The following is an 8604-nucleotide window of genomic DNA, read 5'->3' as shown; positions in this document are numbered from 1 at the left end:
ATATTGGTCCTCTGATCCTTTTCGCCTCTCCTCTTCGGAAGAAGAGGAGGAAATCCTTGACAGTGAAACCAAAGGCAGAGAGAGCATGTATAGTATTTCCTGAGTTTAAAAAAATGAATGGAAGTATGGAGCCAGTTTTGCGCCTACCTAAAATAATTTCTACAACAACAACACTGATTGTAATGAAAGCAGTCTGAAGTCCGGTCTTCCTGTAGGGGATTGTGTCATAGAGTTGGATGGGAGGGGCCACAGAGGTAAATGCTGTTCCACATCTATTTTACTTTCACTTACTCGTTTTGTAGAATGTCTGTCGAGACGGTATGTCATGTATTCTTTATCTTTTAGAGTTTTTATTTAGTATTTGTTGGGAACCAGTAGGACAATTATTTTTATCATAAACAATCAAATATATTTTAAACAATTAATTGTAGGCATTAGTCCGCTAGTCCAATATGTGACAACTATATTATGTTCACTCTACGTAGAGAGCTATCTCTCCCATAGATATTATTTTCAGGCTATGAAAATGTTTCTCAACTTTAAATTACTCATTATTTTGTTAAGTGTTTGATTAATAATGATGAGAGGGAAAATTAAGACAAGACAACGTATGTTTATCAAAGTAAGACTATGATTAGAACTGACTAGGGTACTGTGCAACAACAGGAAGTTAGACTCCAGATCATACCTGCTTCTCACTTGCTAACAGAAACTACTTGACCCTCTGTGTGTAAGTTCAGCTATGTATTTTCTTTTTGTTGGTTGTTTTGCTCAATAGTTTCTGTGAATTAACAGAAGAACCTTATTAGGCCCCTTGAGTCTTAAGTTACAGTCTGTAAGACAGCCAGGTGGCGCCATTTACCCTTCAGATAGACTCTCCATACAGCACCCAGCCTTGTGTCATATGCAGGCTATGCCTTCTTTTCTGTCACGTGCTGACAGGCGGCAGGTCAAATCTATAGGCTCTCTTTCTGTTTGATTAACCACTGTGTCCTCATGAGGATGTACTGGACACCTACTGTATCTTATCAGAAGGGTGTTTTTGACATGAGAAAGTAAAAATAAATAATTTTCCTATCCGATCTACAGCTGCAGGAGTAAATGACAGTTCCAGGCTGGAGGGAGGCAGAAGGAGAGAAAGAGATGCAAAAATGGCTGCCAGTGGATCACACACACCGTCAGGTAATATCTACAAATTAAACATAAATATTTTTATTGATTTTGTACTCATCAAATGATGAATGGGAAATTCAGATTAGGAGCTAGGGATCACTGGGTGTAGAGACACATGGATGCCGACTATGCCCAATCTTACTGCAGATGATTCCAGAGGACATACAGTAGCTCTTGACTATAATCGTCAAAGGAGAGTAGATGATGAATGGAAAGTGTCTGAGATAGTTAGTCTCCTACAGAGGGAGGTTCAGAGTAGGGAGAGAGTAGGGCTGTTACAGTGACCTTATTACCGCCACACCGGCGGTCACGAATCATGATGGCAGTCAAATTCCATCTGACCGTTTAGTCACGGTAATTAGGCTTCTCTGATGCTGCTCATTAGTAGCCTACCAAACTTGCTAACTGCCTGGTACTCATCACTCTATTGTCCCTCTAATCACTCTGACAACAATGGAAATCGAATCGAAAATCGAATCAAAAACTTGATGAGAGCCCATTTCTATAGACTACGTAATTGTGTGAGAAAACAAAGTTTGATGACCTCTAATAAAAATAGGAGGACCTCATCAGCTTTCTATAGGCTAGGCCTACTATATTTATTTCTCAACTTTTTAAAATATTAAGAACATTGCTTTGCTTTACAACATTAGTATAGCCTCCCTGCCTGGCATGAAAATCAACCACGGGAAAAGCGTCCCTCATTCGCTATTTAAGTGCATAGATGACATGTATTTTTCCCCATACCCCTTTTCGGAAACAGGTGCATGAAAATGGTCCATTCTATATCAAAACTAATTTCACAAATATATTACTTAGTATACTCTACCAGTCAAAAGTTTTAGAACACCTACTCATTCAAGGTTTTTTCTTTATTTTTTACTATTTTCTACATTATAGAATAGTAGTGAAGACATCAAAACTATTAAATAACACACATGGCATCAAATGTTGAACAAATCAAAACATATTTTATATTTGAGATTCTTCAAATAGCCACATTGATGACAGCTTTGCACACTCTTGGCATTCAGCTTCACTTGGAATCCTTTTCCAACCATCTTGAAAAAGTTCCCACATATGCTGAGCACTGGTTGGCTGTTTTTCCTTCACTCTACGGTCCGACTCATCCCAAACCATCTCAATTTGGATGAGTCGGGGATGAGTAGGTGTTCTAAAACTTTTGACTGGTAGTGTATATAAAGACAACATTAAATTAAGAATAGTCTGATGGGTGACGATATTAGGCTAGGGATGTTTTATCACTTGTGAAGGATGTTTTATCACTTGTGAATGATGTCCAGCTTGTGCAGTAAGGCAAGAAACGCCTTTTTTTGCAACTTATACAAATCATGCAAAGAGAAACTGAAGAAGATGGGAAGATGCTTTGTGTGTTTGGTACAGAAACTCATGGCAAAATATAAGTCAAAGAAGGGCCATGTGTAAAATGTGGAAGCAGACAACAGTTTGCTGTGTGACCCGGTAACAAGAGTGAGGTGCAACCTCTCACTGTTTCTGAAGATGATGAGGTTTCCTCACTTATTCCCCATTCAGTGACGATGAAACCAGATGGACAGAACACATTGTTGATGTAAACTGCAAAGGCATGGGGGAGGGCCCATCGGGTAGGAAGATAGCTCTTGCTTCCTAGATGGGGGCAGTCAGAGAAAATTCCCTGATGAAAAAAAGACCAGCATACATTTCTAGCTGGTGCATGCTGGTCTATGCTGGTCAGTGCAGGTCTGATGCTGGTCAAACCTTTCTGATGCCATTCCATTCGCTCCGTCATGGCTATTATTTTGAGCCGTCCTCCCCTCAGCTATGGTCAGGGGCCTGATTGGTGTAACATTTTTGCCCCAGCCCCAGCTAACACACCTGACTGCAATAATCAACTAATCATGATCATCAGTTGGGCAAAACAATTAGTTTAATCTGTTGTGTTTCCTAGGGATGGGGGAAAGGTGTGACACCACTCCGTCCCCCGAGAACTGGGCTGCATTCCAAACACTTAAAAGACACACCCTCTCCCCTCAGCCTTCAAATTAAGTGGACACATCTGATGACGTACCATGACGTCTGACGTGTTTACACTTGCAGGGCAAAATTAATTAGGAAATTCATCACTCATTCGACCTGCGATGATTGTGATTTCAGCCACCGGTAACTCGCTTTATATGTGCTACAGTCAATTATGAGTGCATGTCTACTTATATTAACTACAGTACATGTAACATTTCCACACGCATATTATCTAGTAAGAAAACAATAACTTAACACTCAAAAGAGTTACGTGCATTATCACGTAACGCAGCGTGTACTTTGTTCTTGGGGATTTCAAACATGTTCTCAAATGCAATTGAAATGGCAGCAGCGGTATGAGAACCAGCATATTCTTGAGCATGCAATATGGCTTTCCTTAGTACAAAATCCTGGTCGACCCACTGTGCTGTCAGACTCAGCATGCTCGTGGGGCTAACATCGCTGGTCCAAATGTCAGTCGTGAAGCTTAAAGCAGTGATGCTTCTATGAATTTGTAAGATCTAGGAAACAGTGTCACCACCAATAAATCCATTATAATTGAGAATTTCAATAAGCATTTTTCTACGGCTGGTCATGCTTTCCACCTGGCTACCCCTACCCCGGTCAACAGCCCTGCGCTCCACCCACAGCAACTCGACCTAAATCTATCCTACACTAACTTTCAAAGGTCTTCGAAAGCCAAGTTAACAAACCGATTACCGACCATTTCCAATCCCACCGTACCTTCTCTGCTATGCAATCTGGTTTCAGAGCTGGTCATGGGTGCACCTCAGACATGCTCAAGGTCCTAAACGATATCATAACAGCCATCGATAAGAGACATTACTGTGCAGCCGTATTCATCAACCTGGCTAAGGCTTTCGACTCTGTCAATCACCACATTCTTATTGGCAGACTCAACAGCCTTGGTTTCTCAAATGATTGCCTCGCCTGGTTCACCAACTACTTCTCTGATAGAGTTCAGTGTGTCAAATCGGAGGGCCTGTTGTCCGGACCCCTGGCAGTCTCTATGGGGGTGCCACAGGGTTCAATTCTCGGGCCGATTCTCTTCTCTGCATACATCAAATATGTCACTCTTGCTACTGGTGATTCTTTGATCCACCTCTACGCAGACGACACCATTCTACATATCTCTGGCCCTTCTTTGGACACTGTGTTAACTAACCTCCAGATGAGCTTCAATGCCATACAACTCTCCTTCCGTGGCCTCCAACTGCTCTTAAATGCAAGTAATACGAAATGCATGCCCTTCAACCGATCGCTGCCCGCACCTGCCCGCCCGTAAAGCATCATTACTCTGGACGGTTCTGACAACTACAAATACCTAGGTGTCTGGTTAGACTGTAAACTCTCCTTCCAGACTCACATTAAACATCTCCAATCCAAAATTAAATCTAGAATTGGCTTCCTATTTCGCAACAAAGCCTCCTTCACTCATGCTGCCAAACATACCCTCGTAAAACTGACCATCCTACCGATCCTCGACTTCGGCGATGTAATTTACAAAATAGCCTCCAACACTCTACTCAGCAAATTGGATGCAGTCTATCACAGTGTCATCCATTTTGTCACCAAAGCCCCATATACTACCCACCACTGCGACCTGTATGCTCTCGTTGGCTGGCCCTCGCTTCATACTCGCCGCCAAACCCACTGGCTCCAGGTCATTTACAAGTCTCTGCATTATCTCAGCTCACTGGTCACCATAGCAGCACCCACCCACAGCATGCGCTCCATCAGGTATATCTCACTGGTCACCCCCAAAGCCAATTCTTCCTTTGGCCGCCTCTCCTGCCAGTTCTCTGCTGCCAATGACTGGAACGAACTGCAAAAATCACTCAAGTATCTCAACTTGCACATTCATCTTCTGCACATTCTACCATTCCAGTGTTTAATTGGTATATTGTAATTACTTTGCCACCATGGCCTATTTATTGCCTTACCTCTCTTATCCTACCTCATTTGCACATGCTGTATATAGATTTTTCTACTGTATGTTTGATTGTATGTTTGTTTATTCCATGTGTAACTCTGTGTTGTTGTATGTGTCAAACTACTTTGCTTTTTCTTGGCCAGGTCGCAGTTGCAAATGAGAACTTGTTCTCACCTAGCCTACCTGGTTAAATACATTTTTTTTTTAAAAGATGACACAATAGTTATAGGCTTGATTACCGACAACGATGAGACAGCCTATAGGGAGGAGATCAGAGACCCGACTGTGTGGTGCAAGGACAGTTACCTCTCCCTCAACGTGATCAAGTCTAAGGAGATGATTGTGGACTACAGGAAAAGGAGGACCCGAGCATGCCCCCATTCTCATTCACGGGGCTGTAGTGGAGCAGGTTGTGAGCTTCAAGTTCCTTGGCGTCCACATCAACAACAAACTAACATGGTCCAAGCACACCAAGACAGTCGTAGAGAGGGTACAACAAAACCTATTCCCCCTCAGGAGACGATTTGAAAAGATTTGGCATGGGTCCTCAGATCCTCAAAAGGATTTATACAGCTGCACCATTGAGACATCATGACAGGTTGCATCACTGACTGGTACGGCAACAGCTCGGCCTCCAACCACAAGGCACTACAGAGGGTAGTGCGACAGCCCAGTACATCACAGGGGCCAAGCTTCCTGCCATCCAGGACCTCTATACCAGGCGGTGTCAGAGGAAGACCCTAAAAATGGTCAAAGATTCCAGCCACCCTAGTCATAGACTGTTCTCTCTGCTATCCCATTGCAAGCGGTGTACCGGAGCACAAAGTCTAGGTCGAAGAGGCTTCTAAACAGATTCTAACCCCAAGCCATAAGACTCCTGAACATCTAATCAAGTGCACTGGTGCCCCCGCACATTGACTATGTACTGGTACCCCCCTGTATATAGCCCCATTATTGTTATTTACTGCAGCTCTTTAATTATTTGTTATTCTTATCTCATACTTTTGTTTAGGTATTTTCTTGCACTGTTCGTTAAGGGCTTGTAAATAAGCATTTCACTTTAAGGCGCATGTGACAATACAATGTGATTTGAATCGAAAATAATGGAATTAAGAAATATATCAACATTAGATCGAGCACATTGGAGTGGCATTGATTAAAATACAGTAGAATAGAATACAGTACACACATGAGATGAGTAAAGTAGTATGTAAACATTGTTTAAACATTATTAAAGTGACTAGTGTTCCATTATTAAAGTGACTAGTGTTCCATTATTAAAGTGACTAGTGTTCCATTATTAAAGTGACTAGTGTTCCATTATTAAAGTGACTAGTGTTCCATTATTAAAGTGACTAGTGTTCCATTATTAAAGTGACTAGTGTTCCATTATTAAAGTGACTAGTGTTCCATTATTAAGTGACTAGTGTTCCATTATTAAAGTGGACAATGATTCCAAGTCTATGTACAGTGAAGTCAGAAGTTTACATACACCTTAGCCATATACATTTAAACTCAGTTTTTCACAATTCCTGACATTTAATCCTGGTATAAATTCCTATTTTAGGTCAGTTAGGATCACCACTTTAACAAATGTGAAATGTCAGAATAGTAGTAGAGAGAATTATTTATTTCAGCTTGTATTTCTTTCATTACATTCCCAGTGGGTCAGAAGTGTACATACAGTATTGGTAGCATTGCCTTTAAATTGTTTAACTTGAGTCAAACGTTTTGGGTAGCCTTCCACAAGCTTCCACAATAAGTTGGGTGAATTTTGGCCCCGTCACGACTGTTGTATGAATAATTAGACCAAGGCGCAGCGTGAGTAGAGTTCCACATTTTTATAGTAGTGAAATTTCCAAAAACAACAAAGATAACGATCGTGAAACACGTAGCGCACATAGGCACTCACACAAAACAATATCCCACATCGCAGGTGGGAATAAGGACACACTAAGTATGATCCCCAATTAGAGGTAACGATTATCAGCTGCCTCTAATTGGGAACCATACACACACACCAACATAGAAATATAGTACCTATAAACGCCCCTAGTCACGCCCTGACCTAAAACACCATAGAGAACCCAGGGCTTGACAGGGCTTGACAGGCCCATCCCTCCTGACCGAGCTGGTTGTAAATAGGTCAGGTTTGTAGGCCTCCATGCTCGCGCACGGCTTTTTTCAGTGTCTGCCCAAACATTTTCTATAGGATTGACGGTCAGGGCTTTGTGATGGCCACTCCAATACCTCGACCACAGCTTTAAACTCCTAACTGATCGGTTCTTTGGCTTTGATTTTCCCATGATGTCAAGCAAAAGAGGAACTGAGTTTGAAGGTTTGCCTTGAAATACATCCACAGGTCCACCTCCAATTGATTCAAATTATGTAAATTAGCCTGTCAGAAGCTTCTAAGCCATGACATCTTTTCTGGAATTTTCCAAGCTATTTAAAGGCACAGTCAACTTAGTGTATGTACACTCTGACCACTGGAATTGTGATACAGTGAATTATAAGTGAAATAATCTGTCTGTAAACAACTATTGGTACAATTACTTGTGTCATGCACAAAGTAGATGTCCTAACCGACTTGCCAAAACTATAGTTTAGTTAACAAGAAATTTGTGGAGTGGTTGAAAAACTATTTTTAATGACTCCACCTAAGTGTATGTAAACCTCCGACTTCGACTGTATATAGGGAAGCAGCCTCTAAGGTGCAGGGTGAGTAATCGGTGGAAGCCGGCTAGTGATGGCTATTTAACAGTCTGATTGCCTAAGATAGAAGCTGTTTGTCAGTCTCTCATCCCGCTTTGATGCACCCGTACTGACCTCACCTTCTGGATGATAGCGGTGTGAACAGGCCATGGCTCGAGGGGTTAATGTCCTTGATTATCTTTTGGCCTTTCTGTGACATTGGGTGCTGTAGGTGTCCTGGAGAGCAGGTAGTTTGCTCCTTGTGATGCGTTGGGCAGACCACACCACCCTCTGGAGAGCCCTTTGGTTGGCGCTGCAGTTGATGTACCAGGTGGTGATACAGCACGACACGATGCTCTCAATTGTGCATCTGTAAAAGTCTGTGAGGGTTTTTGGGGCCAAGCCAAATTTCTTCAGCCTCCTGAGGTTGAAGATGCGCTGTTGTGCCTTCTTCACCACACTGTCTGTATAGGTGGACCATTTCAGATCGTCAGTGATGTGTACGCCGAGGAACTTGAAGCTTTACACCTTCTCCACTGCGGTCCCGTAGATGTGGATAGGGGCATGCTCCCTCTGCTGTTTTCTGAAATCCACGATCAGCTCCTTTGTTTTGTTGACGTTGAGTGAGACGTTATTTTCCTGACACCACTCTCCCAGGGCTCTCACCTCCTCCCTGTAGGCTGTCTTATCATTGTTGGTAATCGGGCCTACTACTGTTGTCGTCTGCAAACTTGATGATTGAGTTGGAGGCGTGCATGGCCACA

General features: G+C 42.4%; 1 long non-coding RNA gene across 1 annotated transcript; it reads left to right on the top strand.

The window, feature by feature from the left end:
* Window positions 1–281: 281 nt before the first annotated feature.
* Window positions 282–2025, top strand: LOC116374641 (uncharacterized). The gene is made up of 3 exons (XR_004210534.1): window positions 282–318; window positions 667–730; window positions 1090–2025. It is a non-coding gene; the product is annotated as an uncharacterized LOC116374641 (long non-coding RNA).
* The last annotated feature ends 6579 nt before the right edge of the window (window positions 2026–8604 follow it).

Source organism: Oncorhynchus kisutch, linkage group LG7, assembly GCF_002021735.2.
Source record: "Oncorhynchus kisutch isolate 150728-3 linkage group LG7, Okis_V2, whole genome shotgun sequence".
NCBI classification, from domain to species: Eukaryota; Metazoa; Chordata; class Actinopteri; order Salmoniformes; family Salmonidae; genus Oncorhynchus; species Oncorhynchus kisutch.
This window is presented reverse-complemented; position numbering and strand designations above follow the sequence as displayed.